The sequence below is a fragment of the Bufo bufo genome, chromosome 6, assembly GCF_905171765.1.
Source record: "Bufo bufo chromosome 6, aBufBuf1.1, whole genome shotgun sequence".
Classification (NCBI taxonomy): domain Eukaryota; kingdom Metazoa; phylum Chordata; class Amphibia; order Anura; family Bufonidae; genus Bufo; species Bufo bufo.
In genome coordinates, this window is record NC_053394.1 from 218,867,384 (window position 1) to 218,888,142 (window position 20,759).

The 20,759-nt window shown below is 45.6% G+C and overlaps 1 protein-coding gene across 2 annotated transcripts in view; it reads left to right on the plus strand.

Annotated features, from left to right (window-relative positions):
• CSGALNACT2 (chondroitin sulfate N-acetylgalactosaminyltransferase 2) overlaps positions 1-20,759 on the plus strand; it is a 99,415-nt gene that overhangs the window by 32,474 nt on the left and 46,182 nt on the right. Inside the window, exon 2 of one of the 2 annotated variants that reach the window (XM_040436036.1) lies at positions 18,180-18,322. The exons of the other annotated variant lie outside the window; for it this stretch is intronic. The gene's annotated coding sequence lies outside the window, so the exon portion shown is untranslated. The remainder of the gene's footprint in view (positions 1-18,179; positions 18,323-20,759) is intronic. 2 annotated transcript variants of the gene reach the window in all.

The following is a 20,759-nucleotide window of genomic DNA, read 5'->3' on the forward strand; positions in this document are numbered from 1 at the left end:
TCCCCCTAAAATAGCTAAAACTAAAAACAAACTAAGAACTACTTCCAAAAATATTCAGCTTTGATATTAATGAGTTTTTTTGGGGTTCATTAAGAACATGGTTGTTGTTCAATAATAAAATTTAATCCTCAAAAATACAACTTGCCTAATAATTCTGCACTCCCTGTATGTAGCTGAACATATAGATTTTCTTCATGTTTTAGTAACTGCCGTAATCATATAAGCAGTTCTGAATATTGCACATATTTCAATATAAGATGGTTATGTGGCTCTGGGCATGAAAAGACACTACGCTGCAGACGTATGAAATAAGTAATTATATATATATATATATATATATATATATATATATATATATATATTTCCCCAGTCGTCTCCATGACAGCACAAACTGAGATTGCCTTCCTCTGATAGGACAGGAAAAAGCACACAGAGAGGTTAAAACCCCACCCCCACCCCCTCATCGCCAGTGTTTTTTCCTGTCCTGACAAGGAAGGAATGCCAGAGAGGTGCTGGGAGCTCTTCTGGGTTCCCTAGTCCTTTTTTTTTTTTTTTTTCTTCGGTTTTTACCTTTTTTCTTCTCGCCCTGCTACGGCAGGGGGTCATCCGTTAGACCGGAGGTCGGTTCCGGGGTCCGGCTCTTCCCTCCTCCAGGTGCGGTCTATGCCCGGGTCACCCTCATTCATGGTGACCCCGGCGAAATTCCCTCTGCGGCGGCCCAGGCGGGCTTGAAGCAGTGCGGTAGGGCGGCTGGAGCGACGCTATGACGCGCTTCCCTCCAGTCGCCAGGTGATGACGTCGGACGCCGGGAGGCGTGGCCAGCGTCGTGACGTCACGGAGGCCGCAGCCGGCGCCAAATTCAAAAGGGACACCGATTCGGACCGCTCTGAGGCCTCTACGATTCACCCTACCTGCTGACAGCATCGTAAGTGGACGGGAGCTGAGAGGATGAGCGCCCCTACCACCACTGGCTCGGGTCCTGAGCCCCCTACCACTCTGGGCGGTGTGAGTAGCCTGCTGGCACCTTTTCTTATTGCATATTTTCCCTGCAGTGGCTGACCCTTTCCTCCCTTGTGTGTTGCAGGGAGAAAAGGAGTCTACCTCCTCTGTTAAATCCAAACCCAGGAAGTGCGGCGTCTGTTCTAAGCGCCTTCCTTCCTCAGGGTCCAAGTTACTGTGTAAGGACTGCACCTCTACCGTGGTGAAGGCAGAGTCCTCTAGTTTTATGGAGGAGATCAAGACTCTGGTCAGAACGGAGGTCCAATCAGCGTTGGCCGCTAGGGACCCCCCTGCCTCCCCTATACCCCAGCCCTGTCAGGGCCACAGACCACCCTCCTCCAGAGGCCTGGACTACTCCGGGAGTGATCTGGACTCGGCCGACTCTGTTTTGTCAGATGCGGGGACTTCGGCTAGATCTCAGGAATTGGAGGAAAGTAGTGAGTACAGGAGATTCCTCTTTAACCCAGAGGATATAGAAGAATTTATCCGAACCATCAGGGCTACTATTAAGATGGAGGTCCCTAAGAGGTCCAAGTCAGTCCAGGAGGAGATTTTCGGGGGTTTAGGGGAGAGGCACAAATCAGTGTTCCCGGTCCCGGACAATATCCAGAAGATGATACGGGCAGAATGGGAGAAGCCAGAGAAGGGTTCCTTTATCCCACGGGGCCTCAAAAGGCGATACCCCTTCGACGAAGCGGACTGTGCCGACTGGGAGACCATTCCCAGGGTGGATGCTCCCGTCGCTAAGGTAGCGAAACGTACGGTCCTTCCGTTTGAGGACGCAGCGCAGCTCAAGGACCCCCTAGATAGGAAAGCCGAGAGTCTGCTCAAGAGAACCTGGGAAGCTACAGCAGCTCTCCTAAAACCGGGGGTAGCAGCGACGTGTGTGGCTCGTACACTCGCGGTGTGGCTTGAACAACTAGAGCACCATTTAGCGAATAAGGCCCCTCGGGAGGAGATCCTGGATAGTATTCCTCTTCTGAAGAAGGCTACTTTCTTCCTTGCCGATGCCGCTGCAGAATCGGTTAGGCTTTCTGCCCGCACGGCGGTTCTGTCCAATACCACCAGACGGGTACTATGGCTTAAAGCCTGGTCGGGCGACTCCGTATCGAAAAACAGGCTGATATCCCTACCCTTTCACGGTCAGTACGTGTTCGGGTCCGACCTGGACAAAATCCTTGAGAATGCCACGGACCGTAAGAAGGGCTTTCCAGAGGACAAATCCAAGTCCAGGAGACAGTTTTTTCGGAGGCCCCAGCAGGATCCCAGGGCCGATAGGAGGAGCCGCGAGGGTCGCGGATTTACGAGAGGCGGGAGAGGAAAAGGTTTTTTTCTTAATCCCAACAGGGGAGATCCCTCTCCCTCTTCATCAAAACAATGACATCATCCCGGTCGGAGGAAGGCTCAGCTCCTTTCTAGGGGTTTGGGAGCAAACCATCACGGATCCATATATATTAGGCATCGTAGAACATGGCTACACTATAGAACTGGATTCCCTTCCTCCGCAGAGGTTCGTCCTGACCAAGCTCACCAGGGGCCTCGAGTCTCCCTTATCCGAGGGCGTAAGAAACTTATTACGCCTGGGGGCAGTAGAAAAGGTACCCGCCAGAGATTTGGGGAAGGGTCACTATTCCCCCTTATTCCTGGTCCGGAAATCGAATGGCAATTTTCGGACCATCATAAATTTGAAACCCCTGAACAAACACATCACCTACCACAAGTTCAGGATGGAGACAGTCAAGTCAGCGGTGAAGCTCATCAAGAGAGGGTCTATGATGGCTACAATAGACCTCTCCGACGCATACTTCCACATCCCAATACAGGTCCGTTCCAGAAGATATCTGAGGTTCGCGGTGGAGCAAGGCGGGACACTTTGCCACTTTCAGTTCAAGTGCCTCCCGTTCGGCATATCATCGGCACCCCGCATATTCACCAAAGTGATGGCGGAGGTCGTAGCCTCCCTAAGCAAGGAGGGGATAATAATCGTCCCTTACCTAGACGACCTGCTAATAGTAGCAGAATCCTCAGATCTCCTTCACAGACACATCCAGGTGGTTCTCTCGCGCCTCCAGAACTTGGGCTGGTTGATCAACCGGGAGAAGTCCGACATGTTCCCAGACCATCGGAAGGTATTCCTGGGTATTCTCTTGGATTCAGTTCTTCAAAAATCTTTTCTCCCTCCGCTAAAGGTACAGAAGCTGAGGTCAAGGGTCCTCCACTTCACCAAACAGTCCCGTTGCTCAATAAGGCAGGGCATGGAAATGCTGGGCCATCTCACCTCCTGCATCCCCGCGGTAGCCTGGGCCCAGTTCCATACGAGGCCTTTACAGAAGCTGGTTCTAAAGCAATGGAATGGGTATCGATCATCCCTGGACCAGGGGCTGTCAGTGTCCCGGGAGGTAAAGGCTTCACTGGGCTGGTGGCTCAAGGCAAAGACCCTGGAATCGGGAGTTCCATGGAGGCAGGAAAGTGTGTTTTCCCTCACGACGGACGCCAGCTCTTGGGGCTGGGGGGCCCTCACGGCTTCGGAGACTTTCCAGGGGATTTGGTCCGAGGACCAGAGAGAGATGTCCTCCAACTACAGAGAGCTCCGTGCGGTGTGGGAAGGCCTCAGGTCCATCCAAATACAGGCCAAAAATCGCCACGTTCTGGTCCATTCGGACAATTCTACAGCGGTGGCTTTTATCCAGCACCAAGGAGGAACAAGACACGGTCATCTCCAGAGGCTCTCAGACCGAATCTTCCTTTGGGCAGAAAAGAATCTACAATCCCTTGCGGCAGTACATCTAAAGGGATCCCTGAATCTCCAGGCGGATTACCTCAGTCGGCAAAGTCTGGATCCAGGCGAGTGGTCTTTGTCCCAGATCGCTTTCCAACAAATTCGGGACCGTTGGGGGAATCCCATCCTAGACCTGTTCGCATCAGCAAAGAATCGCAAGATTCAGAATTTCTTCTCCCTCAATCGGAGAGACCCATGTGTGGCAATAGACGCTTTTACCCAGAGCTGGACGACTGGCCTTGTCTACGCTTTTCCCCCGATACCAGTAATCCCAAGAGTGCTCCAAAAGTTTCAGTCCGAAAGGTGCAGACTGATTCTGGTGGTCCCATTCTGGCCCAGGAGAAGCTGGTTCGGGATCCTCAGGTCCCTCAGCCCGGAAGATCCCATTCGTTTCCGGCCGGAGGAGGGTCTTCTAACCCAGGGTCCCATACCGCACCCCAATACCAACCTCCTCAAGCTGTCCGCTTGGATTCTGAGCAATCCCTCTTGCTAGGGCTAGGGCTCTCTGAGAGAGTAGTTAAGACCCTCTTACTCAGTAGGAAGTCTAACACCTCCAAAGCGTACCTCAAGGTTTGGAGGAAGTTCGCCTCCTGGGGAGGAGTCAGGTTCAACCAGTCCACCCCTAATATCCCGCTTATCCTGGAATTCCTCCAGGATGGGCTGGATTTGGGTCTTGCTCCTAACACATTGCGAGTTCAGGTGTCTGCCTTGGGGGCCCTCTATAATACCAGCCTCTGAGGTCCCCTGGGTAGCAAGATTCCTGAAAGCGGCAGATCGACTAAAACCCAGAGTCAGGAATATGGTCGCACCATGGAACCTCAACACTGTCCTTTTAGGGCTGTCAGATGTTCCGTTTGAGCCTCTGCTCTCCCTATCTATTAAGTGGCTCACTCTGAAAACCATCTTCCTAGTGGCCATATCCTCCGCAAGGAGGGTTTGCGAGCTCCAGGCCCTGTCCATACAGGAACCCTTCCTCAAGGTGCTAGACGAGAAGCTCATTTTCAAATTAGACCCCTGTTTTCTCCCTAAGGTGGTCTCCTCCTTTCATAGGTCGCAAGATATAGTTATCCCGTCTTTTTTTCCTAATCCTAAAGACGAGCAGGAATCTAGATTCCACAATTTAGACGTTAGGCGTTCAGTTCTTCATTATTTGCACGCCACGGAGGAATGGCGTATCGATAAAAATTTATTTATCCAATTTGCAGGTCCAAATAAGGGTAAGAAGGCAGCTAAGAGCTCTATATCCCGCTGGATTAGATGCACCATTTCTGAGGCCTATAGAGCTTCTGGCAAGGAGGCTCCTACATCCCTTAGAGCCCACTCGGTTAGATCGGTCTCCACTTCTTGGGCTGAGAGAGCCTCTGCTTCGTTAGAACAGATCTGCAGGGCAGCTACCTGGAAGAGGGCCCACACCTTCACCAAGCATTATAGGGTGGATGTGTTTGCTGACGAGGACTTGGCCTTTGGACGTAAAGTCCTAGGTGCTGTAGTCCCCCCCTAAGTTACTTTGTTAGTTCTCAGTTTGTGCTGTCATGGAGACGACTGGGGAAATGAGTATTACACTCACCGGTAATCCGGTTTCCTGGAAGTCTCCATGACAGCACAACTTTGTCCCGCCCTTGTTTTTTTCTCTGTCAATAGACTATTTGGCTAGCTTTATGTTCTACCCCTTGTCCTAGTCCTGTTATAATACACTGGCGATGAGGGGTGGGGGTGGGGTTTTAACCTCTCTGTGTGCTTTTTCCTGTCCTATCAGAGGAAGGCAATCTCAGTTTGTGCTGTCATGGAGACTTCCAGGAAACCGGATTACCGGTGAGTGTAATACTCATATATATATATATATTGTTACTCAAGCATTCTGCTAATATGCTAAGGAAAATGGTATAAGGTCTGATCAAGAAGTCACAGCATGCCCTGGCTGCTTCAGGCTGTCAGTACATGCCGGTAGTTGTAGCTACAGATTGGGCACTACCACCTAATGTGTAATTGTGAATGCCCCAATGAGGCTGGCAATAATGATGTTGGGCTCCGTCGTTGGTTAAAGCCTTGTTCCCAGCAGCGAGCGGAGTCTTTCTGTTTGTTGGTGTGAGATGTGTTTGCAGTGCTGCGGGAACCAAAGGCACATCTGGTACCCAGGTGTAGGCTTCAGCTGAAAGGGAACGTGTTGAAATTTTTAGTGGCTGGCTTCTTAACAGGAAAGCTTCTGACGTATATGGCAAGTGTCTTCATAGGCTTCCACTGGCCCCTATCTGTCCAATGTTCATCAATATAACACAAACAATTGCTGTCCTGATAAAAAGTATATAAGTAACAGAGGCCGTAGGAGCTGCAGAGATTTTCCAGGAGCCCCTTTCTCCGCTCACCAGCGCAGGTGATGGGAGGCACTGAAGGAAGCTCAGTGGGAACTCTGCACTCTTGCCAGTGCACTAGAACGTGGCTGCAGAGGAAAGGGATTACAGGGAGACTAGGAGAGGGAGGCTGGGCCGATAACTATACCTGAGCAGTAACTGGTCCCCACCACTGAGCTTTCTAGTTACCAGGAATTCGCATCTAATCTTTTAACATTTCCCTGCCATCAGCAGATTGTATGTAAAATATATTCTGTGTGAGTCTATGCCATGCAGTACCCCCCTAACTAGATACCAAACCAGTGATTGGCTGAAAGGGCACCAGAATGGCATTGGTGGGGATTTGGTGGACGTCTTTATCTCTTCTTTATATTTTTAAGCCATTGTGACCCTGCTGCCTACTCTTTTGTCACTGAAACACTCCTTTATGTTCCCTGCACACGTTGCAGAATACACACGTTTTTTTCCACACATAGATAAACCGCAGCGTAGTGCAGTACCAACAAAGTGTATGAGATGACCCAAATCTCATCTACACTTTGCCGATTTTTTTATTTTTTTTTTAGGGTCTTAACTTTTCTATTTTCCTATCAGCATTTCTGAGATTGGAAAACCCCTTTAACCTCTTCAGGACACAGGAGCGCCATATGGTTTTTGGGCAGCAGATTTGTCACATTTGAAGGCACACTAAGGTAGAAACCCTAAAAAAGTGACCCCATTTGGAAACTATACCCTCAAGGAATTTATTGACCACTTTGACCCCTCAAGCGTTCCATAGAATTTAGAAACACTTAGGCCTCTTTCAGACGGGTGTTGCGGGAAAATGTGCGGGTGCGTTGCGGGAACACACATGATTTTTCTGCGTGAGTGCAAAACATTGTAATGCGTTTTGCACTCGCGTGAGAAAAATCGCGCATGTTTGGTACCCAAACACGAACTTCTTCACAGAAGTTCGGGCTTGGGATCGGTGTTCTGTAGAGTGTATTATTTCCCCTTATAACATGGTTATAAGGGAAAATAATAGCATTCTGAATACAGAATGCATAGTAAAATAGCGCTGGAGGGGTTAAAAAAATAAAAAATTATTTAACTCACCTTAGTCCACTTGATCGCGCAGCCCGGCATCTCTTCTGTCTTCTTTGCTGAACAGGACCTGTGGTGAGCATTCATTGCAGGAACAGGACCTGTGGTGATGTCACTCCGGTCATCACATGATCCATCACCATGGTAAAAGATCATGTGATGGACCATGTGATGACTGGAGTGACGTCACCACAGGTCCTGTTCCTGCAATGAATGCTCACCACAGGGCCTGTTCAGCAAAGGAGACAGACGAGAAGCCAGGCTGCGCGATCAAGTGGACTAAGGTGAGTTAAATTATTTATTTATTTTTAACCCCTCCAGCCCTATTTTACTATGCATTCTGTATTCAGAGTGCTATTATTTTCCCTTATAACCATGTTACAAGGGAAAATAATAATGATCGGGTCTCCATCCCGATCGTCTCCTAGCAACCGTGCGTGAAAATCGCACTTGCTTGCGGATGCTTGCGATTTTCACGCAACCCCTTCATTTCTATGGGGCCTGCGTTACGTGAAAAACGCACAAAGAGGAGCATGCTGCGATTTTCACTCAACGCACAAGTGATGCGTGAAAATCACTGCTTATGTGCACAGCCCCATAGAAATAAATGGGTCGGGATTCAGTGCGGGTGCAATGCGTTCAACTCACGCATCGCATCCGCGCGGAATACTCGCCCGTGTGAAAGGGTCCTTAAAGGGGTTGTGAGGTATGAAAAAAAAAATATAGCACTGATAATCTGATGGGCAGCAATATATAACTAAGCTAAGCAAGTTTTATTCAATAAAAAAAAAAAAAAATATATATATATATATATATATATATATATATATATATATTTCCTCATTTCCCTGGTTCTTTTATGGCCCTTTGTTTACATGCAATAAAAACACTCTCTGCCCATCCCGCTGCACTGCTAAGGGAGTGGATACAAGAGCTGCCCTGATTGCTGGGAGAATCAACAGCAACTTGTAAGTCCCACCTGTATAATGACACTGCTAAGGGAGTGGATACAAGAGCTGCCCTGAGTGACATGTCTGCCTGCTGGGAGACTCTGCAGCATGTTGTATGTGTAGAACTAAAAGTCCCACCTGTATAATGACACTGCTAATACACACAGGATCTTCCCCCTACCTTCTTGTGCAATGCTCTCTCTAGTCTGTCAGATCCTGTGCCCAAAATTGTTACTGCTGCAGCTAGCCAGTATGTGCAGCTGAGGGGGTTAAGAATCTTAGGAGAGAGAGAGCAGACTGCAGTGAAGGGGGGCGTGGCCAGCACAGTGACGTCTCTTTACAGCCTTGTAAACAAACTTTATCAGATCAGGGAGAGAAGCTGACATCACAGGTCATGTGACCCTCAGTGAAATCTGAGAAACCAGCCACTGGAGATAAAGTGAGTTAATTGGAAAACTGTTACATTTGCCCAGTTAGGAACATAGAAAGAAAAAAAACATAACTCTGATAACCCCTTTAACCACCTCCCAACCGCCTAACGCAGGGATGCGTCCTGCGGGCGGACGGGTTATTCCTCGTCGACGCATCTACGCGTCAACTCGCGAGACGCGAGATTTCCTGTGAACGCCCGCTCCACAGGAGCGCGAGGTAAGAAAGTTGATCTACAGCCTGCCAGCGGCGATCATTCGCTGGCAGGCTGTAGATGTGATTTTTGTTTTTTAACCCCAAAAAGGTATATTAGACGCTGTTTTGTTAACAGCGTCTAATATACCTGCTACCTGGTCCTCTGGTGGAGGACACAGGCAGCTCTGTAAGTAGCACCACACTACACTACACCCTCCCCCCTGTCACTTATTAACCCCTGATCACCCCATATAGACTGCCTGATCACCCCCCTGTCATTGATCACCCCCCTGTAAGGCTCCATTCAGACGTCCGTATGTGTTTTGCGGATCCGCAAAACACGGACACCGGCAATGTGCTTTCCACATTTTGCGGATCCGCACATTGCCAGAACTATATAGAAAATGCCTTTTCTTGTCCGCAATTGCGGACAAGAATAGGACATGTTCCGTTCCGCAAAAATATAGAAGTGCGGACCCGGAAGTGCAGATCCGCAATTCCGGATCCGAGCGGTACAAAGTCTGTCCCCATAGAAATGAATAGGTCCGCAAATTCGTTCTGCAAAATGCGGAACAGAATTGCGGATGTGTGAATGGGGCCTAAGGGTCCCTTATCACCGCCAGTTAGTTAGCCACTTGTTAGGTAGTTAGCGCCCACCGCACCGCAGTCACTGATTAGTCGCTGATTAGCGTCATCGCTGTCGCTAATCAGCACTAGTACTATATAGTATTTGGAAGTGATCAAGACTGATCGCAATCAGATCTACAGTATATCAGTACATTAGGGTCACCTTAGGCTCTACAAAAAACGCAGTGTTCGCCCGATCAGGCCTGATCTTGTGCTCACAATTGCGTTCAGTCCGCCCCACCGCAGTGACAGAAATGTATTTTTTCTGATCACTGCAAAAACAGCGTAAAATCGCTGCGGCGCTATAAAGATAACTTTTGAGCTTTTTGGATCTTTATTAGCGATCGCAGTTTTTTTTTGCACATTTTTTGGCAGAGATTTTTTCATCCACATTGATCGATGCGAATTAAGAAATCTGTGCTGTTCATTTTTTCTTTCAGAGAGGCTGAACGAAAAAAAAAAATCTCAATATAAGGCCTCATGCACACGACCGTGACGTTTTTTGCGGTCCGCAAACCGCGGATGCGCAAAAAACGGAAGGCACCCGTGTTGACGTCCGCAATTTGCAGAACGGAATGGGCGCCGGCAATATAAATGCCTTTTCTTATCCGCAAAGCGCGGACAAGAATAGGACATGTTTATATTTTTTTAGCGGGGCCGCGGAACGGAGCCACGGATGCGGACAGCACACAGACTGCTGTCCGCATCTTTTGCGGCCCCACTGAAATGAATGGATCCGCATCCGAGCCGCCAAAATGGCAGCTCGGATGCGGACCCAAACAACGGTCGTGTGAATGAGGCCTAAGGAGAATAGCAGAAACTCCTAATGCTGGCCATACATGTAATGATTGCGGAGACCCTCAAATGCCAGGGCAGTACAAACACCCCACAAATGACCCCATTTTGGAAAGAAGACACCCCAAGGTATTCGCTGAGGGGCATATTGAGTCCATGAAAGATTGAACTTTTTGTCACAAGTTAGTGGAAAGGGAGACTTTGTGAGAAAAAAATATAAAAAATCTATTTCTGCTAACTTGTGCCCAAAAAAAAAATCTTCTATGAACTCGCCATGCCCCTCACGGAATACCTTGGGGTGTCTTCTTTCCAAAATGGGGTCACATGTGGGGTATTTATACTGCCCTGGCATTTTAGGGGCCTTAAAGCGTGAGAAGAAGTCTGGAATCCAAATGCCTAAAAATGCCCTCCTAAAAGGTACTCGTTGGACTTTCGGCCCCTTTGCGCATCTTGGCTGAAAAAAAGTGTCACACGTGTGGTATCGCCGTACTCGGGAGAAGTAGGGCAATGTGTTTTGGGGTGTCTTTTTACATATACCCATGCTGGGTGAGAGAAATATCTCTGTAAATTGACAACTTTGTATAAAAAAATGGGAAAAGTTGTCATTTACAGAGATACAGTTGCAAGAAAAAGTATGTGAACCCTTTGGAATTATATGGATTTCTGCATAAATTGGTCATAAAATGTGATCTAATCTTCATCTAAGTCACAACAATAGACAATCACAGTCTGCTTAAACTAATAACACACAAAGAATTAAATGTTACCATGTTTTTATTGAACCCACCATGTAAACATTCACAGTGCAGGTGGAAAAAGTATGTGAACCCCTAGACTAATGACCTCTACAAAAGCTAATTGGAGTGAGGTGTCAGCCAACTGGAGTCCAATCAATGAGATGAGATTGGAGATGTTGGTTACAGCTGCCCTGCCCTATAAAAAACACACACCAGTTCTGGGTTTTCTTTTCACAAGAAGCATTGCCTGATGTGAATGATACCTCGCACAAAAGAGCTCTCAGAAGACCTACGATTAAGAATTGTTGACTTGTATAAAGCTGGAAAGGGTCAAAAAAGTATCTCCAAAAGCCTTGCTGTTCATCATTCCACTATAAGACAAATTGTCTATATATAGAGAAAGTTCAGCACTGCTGCTACTCTTCCTAGGAGTGGCCGTCCTGTAAAGATGACTGCAAGAGCACAGCGCAGACTGCTCAATGAGGTGAAGAAGAATCCTAGAATGTCAGCTAAAGACTTACAAAAGTCTCTGGCATATGCTAACATTCCTGTTAGTGAATCTACGATACGTAAAATACTAAACAGGAATGGATTTCATGGGAGGATACCACAGAGGAAGCCACTGCTGTCCAAAAAAAACATTGCTGCACGTTTACAGTTTGCACAAGAGCACCTGGATGTTCCCTAGCAGTACTGGCAAAATATTCTGTGGACAGATAAAACCAAAGTTGAGTTGTTTGGAAGAAACACACAACACTATGTGTGGAGAAAAAGAGGCACAGCACACCAACATCAAAACTTCATCCCAACTGTGAAATATGATGGTGGGGGCATCATAGTTTGAGCCTGCGTTGCTGCGTCAGGGCCTGGACGGATTGCTATCATCAAAGGAAAAATGAATTCCCAAGTTTATCAAGACATTTTGCAGGAGAACTTAAGGCCATCTGTCCACCAGCTAAAGCTCAACAGAATATGGGTGTTGCAACAGGACAACGACCCAAAGCATAGAAGTAAATCAACAACAGAATGGCTTAAACAGAAGAAAATACGCCTTCTGGAGTGGCCCAGTCAGAGTCCTGACCTCAACCCGATTGAGATGCTGTGGCATGACCTCAAGAAAGGGATTCACACTAGACATTCCAAGAATATTGCTGAACTGAAACAGTTCTGTAAAGAGAAATGGTCAAGAATTACTCCTGACCGTTGTGCGCGTGTGATCTGCAACTACAGGAAACGTTTGGTTGAAGTTATTGCTGCCAAAGGAGGTTCAACCAGTTATTAAATCCAAGGGTTCACATACTTTTTCCACCTACACTGTGAATGTTTACATGGTGTGTTCAATAAAAACATGGTAACATTTAATTCTTTGTGTGTTATTAGCTTAAGCAGACTGTGATTGTCTATTGTGACTTAGATGAAGATCAGATCACATTTTATGACCAATTTGTGTAGAAATCCATATCATTCCAAAGGGTTCACATACTTTTTCCTGCAACTGTATTTCTCTCACCCAGCATGGGTATATGTAAAAATACACCCCAAAACACATTGCCCTACTTTTCCTGAGTACGGCGATACCACATGTGCGACACTTTTTTTTGCAGCGTAGGTGCGCAAAGGGGCCCAAATTCCAATGAATACTTTTAGGATTTCACAGGGCATTTTTTACACCTTTTGGATTCTAATCTACTTCTCACGTTTTAGGGCCCCTAAAATACCAGGGCAGTATAAATACCCCACAAGTGACCCCATTTTGGAAAGAAGACACCCCAAGGTATTCCGTGAGGGGCATGGCGAGTTCCTCGAATTTTTTTTTTGTCACAAGTTTAGCGGAAAATGATGATTATTATTTTTTTTTTTTTCTTACAAAGTCTCATATTCCACTAATTTGTGACAAAAAATAAAAAATTCTAGGAACTCGCCATGCCCCTCACGGAATACCTTGGGGTGTCTTCTTTCCAAAATGGGGTCACTTGTGGGGTAGTTATAATGCCCTGGCAATTTAGGGGCCCTAATGTGTGGTAAGTAGTTTGAAATCAAAATGTGTAAAAAATGACCTGTGAAATCCTAAAGGTGCTCTTTGGAATGTGCGCCCCTTTGCCCACCTAGGCTGCAAAAAAGTGTCACACATGTGGTATTGCCGTACTCAGGAGAAGTTGGGCAATGTGTTTTGGGGTGTCATTTTACATATACCCATGCTGGGTGAGATAAATATCTTGGTCAAATGCCAACTTTGTATAAAAAAAATGGGAAAAGTTGTCTTTTGCCAAGATATTTCTCTCACCCAGCATGGGTATATGTAAAATGACACCCCAAAACACATTCCCCAACTTCTCCTGAGTACGGTGATATCACATGTGTGACACTTTTTTGCAGCCTAGGTGGGCATAGGGGCCCATATTCCAAAGAGCACCTTTCGGATTTCACTGGCCATTTTTTACAGATTTTGATTTCAAACTACTTCGCACGCATTTGGGCCCCTAAAATGCCAGGGTAGTATAACTACTAGGGATCGACCGATTATCGGTTTTACCGATATTATCGGCCGATATTCAGGATTTTGAACGTTATCGGCATCTATTTTGCCGATATACCGATAACGTATTGGGAACACAGAACTCGCTGCTCTCAGCGCTCTCCGTGTTCCCTCAGCAGCACAGTGGAGAAGGAATCAGTGTCTCCTCCCCCTGTGATGCCGCTGCCGCCAATGAGAGGAGAGAAGATAAGAGGAGGGCAGGGGCTGTGGCCACCGCTCCACCAATGAAGATAAGCCTTTCATTAATTCATATACAGGAGGCGGGAGCTGGCTGCAGAATCACATAGCCGGCTCCCGACCTCTATGAGCGGTAGCTGCGGTCCGCGGTAGTTAACCCCTTAGGTGCCGCGGATCGCAGCTACCGCTCATAGAGGTCGGGGGCCGGCTATGTGATTCTGCAGCCAGCTCCCGCCTCCTGTATATGAATTAATGAAAGACTTATCTTCATTGATGGCGCAGTGCGCCCCCCCAAGCCCCCCAGTATTAATCATTGGTGGCGCAGTGCGCCCACCACCCCCATCCCAATAGTAAAAACATTGGTGGCGCAGTGCGCCCCCCCCCAGTATTAATCATTGGTGGCAGTGGCCACAGGATCCCCTCTCCCCTGCTCCTCCGATCGGAGCCCCAGCTGTGTAATCCTGGGGCTCCGATTGGTTACCATGGCAGCCAGGACGCTATTGAAGCCCTGGCTGCCATGTTCAGCTCCATGCTGCTGTGTGCACAGAGCACAGAGCAGCAGGGACAGTGCGAGCTCCTATTCACCCTGATAGAGATCTATCAGGGTGAAAGGGACAAGGGTTCTAGTCCCTAAGGGGGCTAAAAGTTAGTAAAATAAATATTAAGTATAAATGAAAAAGATTTACAAAACAAAATATAAATACACGTTAACAATAAACATATAAATTTTCAGCAGATTTGTGTAGGAAATTTTTTTTTTCTTCTCAAAAATGAAAATTCCCAGAATATCGGTATAAATTATCGGCTATCGGCATGAAAGTTCACAAATTATCGGTATCGGCCCTAAAAAATCAATATCGGTCGATCCCTAATAACTACCCCACAAGTGACCCCCTTTTGGAAAGAAGACACCCCAAGGTATTTCGTGATGGGCATAGTGATTTCATGCAAGTTTTTATTTTTTGTCACAAGTTAGTGGAATATGAGACTTTGTAAGAAAAAAAAAAGAAAAAATCATCATTTTCCGCTAACTTGTGACAAAAAATAAAAAGTTCTATGAACTCACTATGCCCATCAGCGAATACCTTAGGGTGTCTACTTTCCGAAATGGGGTCATTTGTGGGGTGTTTGTACTGTCTGGGCATTGTAGAACCTCAGGAAACATGACAGGTGCTCAGAAAGTCAGAGCTGCTTCAAAAAGCGGAAATTCACATTTTTGTACCATAGTTTTATTTGAAAATTTTTACATCTGAAAGTGAAAAATGTCATTTTTTTGCAAAAAAATCGTTAAAATTTCGATTAATAAGAAAAAAAGTAAAAATGTTAGCAGCAATGAAATACCACCAAATGAAAGCTCTATTAGTGAGAAGAAAAGGAGGTAAAATTCATTTGGGTGGTAAGTTGCATGACCGAGCAATAAATGGTGAAAGTAGAGTAGTGCAGAAGTGTAAAAAGTGGCCTGGTCATTAAGGGTGTTTAAGCTAGGGGGGCTGAGGTGGTTAAAAATACACATTTTTTTTTGAAAATTGCGGTCTATTTTGATTAATATCGGAAAAACAAAAAATCTTAGCAGCAATCAAATACCACCAAAAGAAAGCTGTATTTGTGAGGAGAAAAGGAGGTAAAATTCATTTGGTTTGTTAGGCTACTTTCACACTAGCGTTCGGGGCTCCGCTTGTGAGTTCCGTTTGAAGGCTCTCACAAGCGGCCCCGAACGGATCCGTCCAGCCCTAATGCATTCTGAGTGGATGCGGATCCGCTCAGAATGCATCAGTCTGGCTCAGTTTGTCCTCCGCTCCGCTCAGCAGGCGGACCCCTGAACGCAGCTTGCAGCGTTCGGGTGTCCGCCTGGCCGTGCGGAGGCAAACGGATCCGTCCAGACTTATAATGTAAGTCAATGGGGACGGATCGGTTTGAAGATGACACAGTATGGCTCAATTTTCAAACGGATCCGTCCCCCATTGACTTTCAATGTAAATTCAAAACGGATCCGTTTGCATTATCATGAACAACAACAAAAAAAAAATTTTTTTTTTTTTTTTTTTTGTTTATGGTAATGCAAACGGATCCGTTCTGAACGGATCTAAGCGTTTGCATTATAGGTGCGGATCCGTCTGTGCAGATACCAGACGGATCTGCACCTAACGCAGGTGTGAAAGTAGCCTAAGTTGTATGACCGAGCAATAAACCGTGAAAGTAGTGTAGTGCAGAAGTGTAAAAAGTGGTCTGGTCATTAAGGGGGTTTAAGCTAGGGGAGCTGAGGTGGTTAAATCAATAAAATGTTACATAAGCTCCCCATTTTTCATTTTCATGTGGTGTAATAGGAGAAAAAGAACCCCAAATTTAGGTAATTATTTTCTCCTGAATATTGCAGCACCCCATACGTGGTCATAAATTGCTGTTTGGACAAACGACAGGGATCAGAAGATAATGAGCACCATTTTGGTTTTAGGAGGGCAGAGTTTGGTGGGATGGTTTTCAGGCGCTATGTTGCTATTGATCAGCCTCTGGAGACCAGTACAGCCATTTTCTGACAACCATACATTTTATTTTTCTCTCAGCAGAACTTTATCATTGGTTCTATTTTGGGGTACATACGACTTTTTGATCGCTTTTTGGGAAGCAGGAGAAAGAAAAGGAGGCAACTCTGCCATTGCTTTTCGGGTTTTGTTGTTGTGGCGAACACATGATATGTTACCTTTATTCTGCTGGTCAGTACGATTACAGGGATACCAGTTTTATATACTTTTTAATGTTTTGCCACTTTTATACAAAGTATAAATTGCTGTTTGGACAAACGACAGGGATCAGAAGATAATGAGCACCATTTTAGTTTTAGGAGGGCAGAGTTTGGTGGGATGGTTTTCAGGCGCTATGTTGCTATTGATCAGCCTCTGGAGACCAGTACAGCCATTTTCTGACAACCATACATTTTATTTTTCTCTCAGCAGAACTTTATCATTGGTTCTATTTTGGGGTACATACGACTTTTTGATCGCTTTTTGGGAAGCAGGAGAAAGAAAAGGAGGCAACTCTGCCATTGCTTTTCAGGTTTTGTTGTTGTGGCGAACACATGATATGTTACCTTTATTCTGCTGGTCAGTACGATTACAGGGATACCAGTTTTATATACTTTTTAATGTTTTGCCACTTTTATACAAAGTATTGTTAGTAAAAAAAAAAAAATCCTGTTTTTGTGTCGCCATTTTCTGAGAGCCATTTATTTTTCTGCCGATTTTGTCTTGTGTGGGGGCTCAGTTTTTTTCAGGATTAGTTGAAGTTTTCATGGGTACAATTTTGGGGTACATAGTACTTTTTGGTCTTATGCTTTTTGTAAGACAAGTTGACAAAAAATAGCTTTTTTTAACTTTTTTACAGTATTCATCTGACTGGGTAGATCATGTGTTATTTTTATAGAGCCGGTCATTACAGATGTGGCGATACCTATGTGTATTTATTTTTTGAATTTTTTTATTGTATATGCCTTGATGAAGGGAAAGGGCTCTTTTTTTACTTTTTATTTTTGTCCCACTGGTATATTAACTTTTAGGGGTCTGATCCCCTCTAAAATGCATTTCAATACATCCTGTATTGCCTGATGCCTGTGGAAGGCACAGAGCTGCCATGCCAGCCATCGGGCCCCTGTTCCCGAGTCCTGGTGACTCGATGGGGTCGGAGAGGCAGCCCCCTCCCTCCACAAACCCTGTATATGCCGCGGTCAGCCGGTGTTTTCACCGATGTTAGCGGATGCATCAGGAGCCCGACTGTCAGTTTCTGCACAAGCCAGATCAGAGCGCCATACATGTATGGCAGATATCGGGAAGGGTTAACTAATTCTTTAGATTGCGGAAACATAAACAGGCTATCTAGACCTGCACCATATTTATTACATTGGCTCAGGTTGGATAATAAATGTGTAGCAAGAATGTAGATTTTTGTCTAATTATACCAAATATTGGTTTAGTTTGAGTCAGGATTTTACATAACAGTTGTGGTGCAATTTTGGTGCTAAAAATTGCCCTAGGCTATGCCCCCTGTGAGGCCACACTACTTTTGCAATAACCCATGCCCCTTGTCAAGGTAGGCACAGAGGAGTCGAATTCACACATAATCCAACAGTAGATTGTAATTGGAGGCACAGTATGGGTCCTCTCGTTTTTATGGCTGCTGTAGTAATGTTGGATACAACCTCCGTCATATGGAGACCCAACATTTTTATTTACATATTCCACACGCTTTACAGACACCATCTATGCTTGTTCTCCACAGTGGGGCTCACACCTCTGGAAACTGGGGTACCCAGAGGAAACCCACGCAAAAACGGGGAGAACATACAAACTCCAAGCAGATGTTGTCCTTGGTTGAAGTTGCACCTAGGACCCCAGGTCTTCAAGCAACCGGTGCTATCCACTGAGCCATCCTGCTTGCATGTGTAGTGAAATGGGTTAAATCTTTCCCCAGCATTGGTCTCTGTGGTCATGGTCTATGTGCTTCACGCAGCACTTTTCTGACTTTTTACTTTAGAGCTGAATTACAGAAACAGAAGCCGCTGCTGCGAGATCCAGCGAGGGCTGTCTTCTCATGTGCTCCAGAAAGCAAATGAAGGTAAATGTGACGGACTTAATTGGGGGTGCCACCTGCGGATACTTGATGTTCTTATATCGGAGGTCAGTGATGAATCCCATCTTGTTACATTCTTTTAGTACATCCAGAGCTATGATGTTAAGGAGCAGCAGTGTGGGAAGAGAGGACTGGCTATGAGACTTGGAGTCAGAGCTTCTGTTTTTATGGGTTGGACAAGTTATCTGCTAGTTAAAGGCAAATGTGCAATCCACTTGGTTTTCAGTGGGTTAACCCCTTAGGGCTGTGTTACGCCAACAGATTATCTGACAGATTTTCTCACCAATCATTGGTCAAATGGCCAATCACACACAGATCTTTTGTTATACATACCAACTTGATCTGATTGGACAAATCTTGGTCAGATAATCTGTTGGTGTAGTACAGCCTGTTTTGGGCCTTAGTGAAAAAGCATTTTTATTGTTGCATTCCAAGAACTATCACGTTTCTATTATTCCATCAATGCTGTAATATGAGGGCTTGTTTTTATGTGGGAGAAGTTGTAGCTTTTTAATCTGGTTCTGTGCGATACCAAATGCATATAACTTTTTTTAATTTTTTTTAGGTTTTAATACTTTTACTGGAAATGTGCTGACTCTACAATAAGCGGCGCGTGCACATAAGGTGGCCCACAGTGGGTATTGTGCGGCGCATGCAAGAGCTGATGCTGGTGTTCACAAGCGCATACTGAGGATAGGTACATTACATGAATACTGGGCAGGCTAACTGCGATAGAGGTTTTTTCCGAGTAATGCCGGGGACGGGGGTGCTGGGCACTTGGAGCAGTAAACACCACCCTGAGCACTTGCAAACAAGGTACCATGTGTTATCTGTGTGTGTGACCCACAATGTGGCATTAACAGCGTGACTAATCACATTTAGACTTCATGCCTAGGGCCGTACAAGGAGTTCTGTGCCTCGTGAGAGCGAGATCGTCCTCTAGAAGCAATGCATCAAGGAGATGATGGCATATAGCATTTGAGAACCACCCTGTCAGTTTGTATGGAATATGACAGAAAGAAAAACTGCATGTTCCCATACGAAAGCAAGACGCCTTACACTCCTGTAAGTGCCCCTTTATGCCCCCATACAAAGCAGAGTATGTGCATGGCAGCTTTCGGACCATAACCATAGATTGCATTCTGGATTCTGGTACAGTATAGTTCCATTGTAGCCTATGGGGGCCGTATTACGGAAATAGATGTCTGGGGAGCACATAGTTATGTATGGTTTTACTTTAACACTTGGCATGAAACATGGAAAGCAGCACCGGAGTCCCCAAAAATGAGACCAGTATTTTGTGCAAGCTAGCTGAATAGGTTAAACTAGCATTTCTATACCAGCCGGCATGTCTCCTGGAATGTGACCACTCCAGACAGGCCGTGTCATCTTCTGCTATGGGGAGGAGGAATCCATCTCTCGCTTCTGTGGGTTCCGGCCGGGGCTTTCTCCAGACTCCCACCCCTTCCCTTGTGCTATTAAATGAGGCCAGTAATTGGGACCAGATGGTGCTACTCACTTTTATGCTAGACAACCCTGGCCACGTATGTGTATCCATTCCTTCATACTAGGAAAAGAGGATGACATGTGAATGCTGAGTCACAAACTGTCTGACTGGTGGAAAGCGCTTATTAACCATTTAATGTCCATGCTGCATTCTGCTCGTCACTATTAGCGGCTGTAGGCGTACAAGGCTTGAGTACAAAAAGTGGTGGGTGTGCGAAATGTTGTAAACTCAGTTTTTAGGCGGCATATATGCAAAAAAGGACTTTTTCCTACATTGAATACACTGCTGCTTTCTTCCAAAAAACAGCACCACCCCTGTCCATGGGTTGTGTCTGGTATTGAGGCTGTAATCCATTACAGTCAATGGGACACAGCTGTAATACCACACACAACCTATGGACAGGGGTGGTGCTGTTTTTTAATTAATTAATTTTTTTAGTTTTTTTTATTTATATAGTTTAGTCTTATATTCTTCACTTATTAGGAGGAGTTTCTTGTGCGTATTTATACAAAATCTAATATGGTTCTTTATCTTATGAATATATAGGATACCTCAGAACAAAAAATGAGCCCCACTCCCTAGGAAAAACAATGACCACCATGATTTATAATTTATATAAAATCGGCGTACATTAACATTTCTGCCATGGTAGTAGTATCGCTTTCGGTGACTGCATTTGTATCTAGGGAAATAATTTATTAAAATGTCAGTGTATCTGATCAAATGAAGCATATTTGGAAAAGGCTGCCTATCTGAGATATTTCCAACCTTATATGAACAGCTGTTTATTTGCACCTAAATGTGCTTTTTTGCTTTCTTGGTTTGACGTGTGGCATACACTACAGTATGTCTATTGCAAGACACGTGTCTCCTCGTTTTTCAGCTCCTAGACAATAAGTTGATTTTAAGGGGTCTAGTGCTGTATTCTCCAATGATCAGCTATAATCTGTGGTGGAAACCAAGCTGCAAGGGTTAAA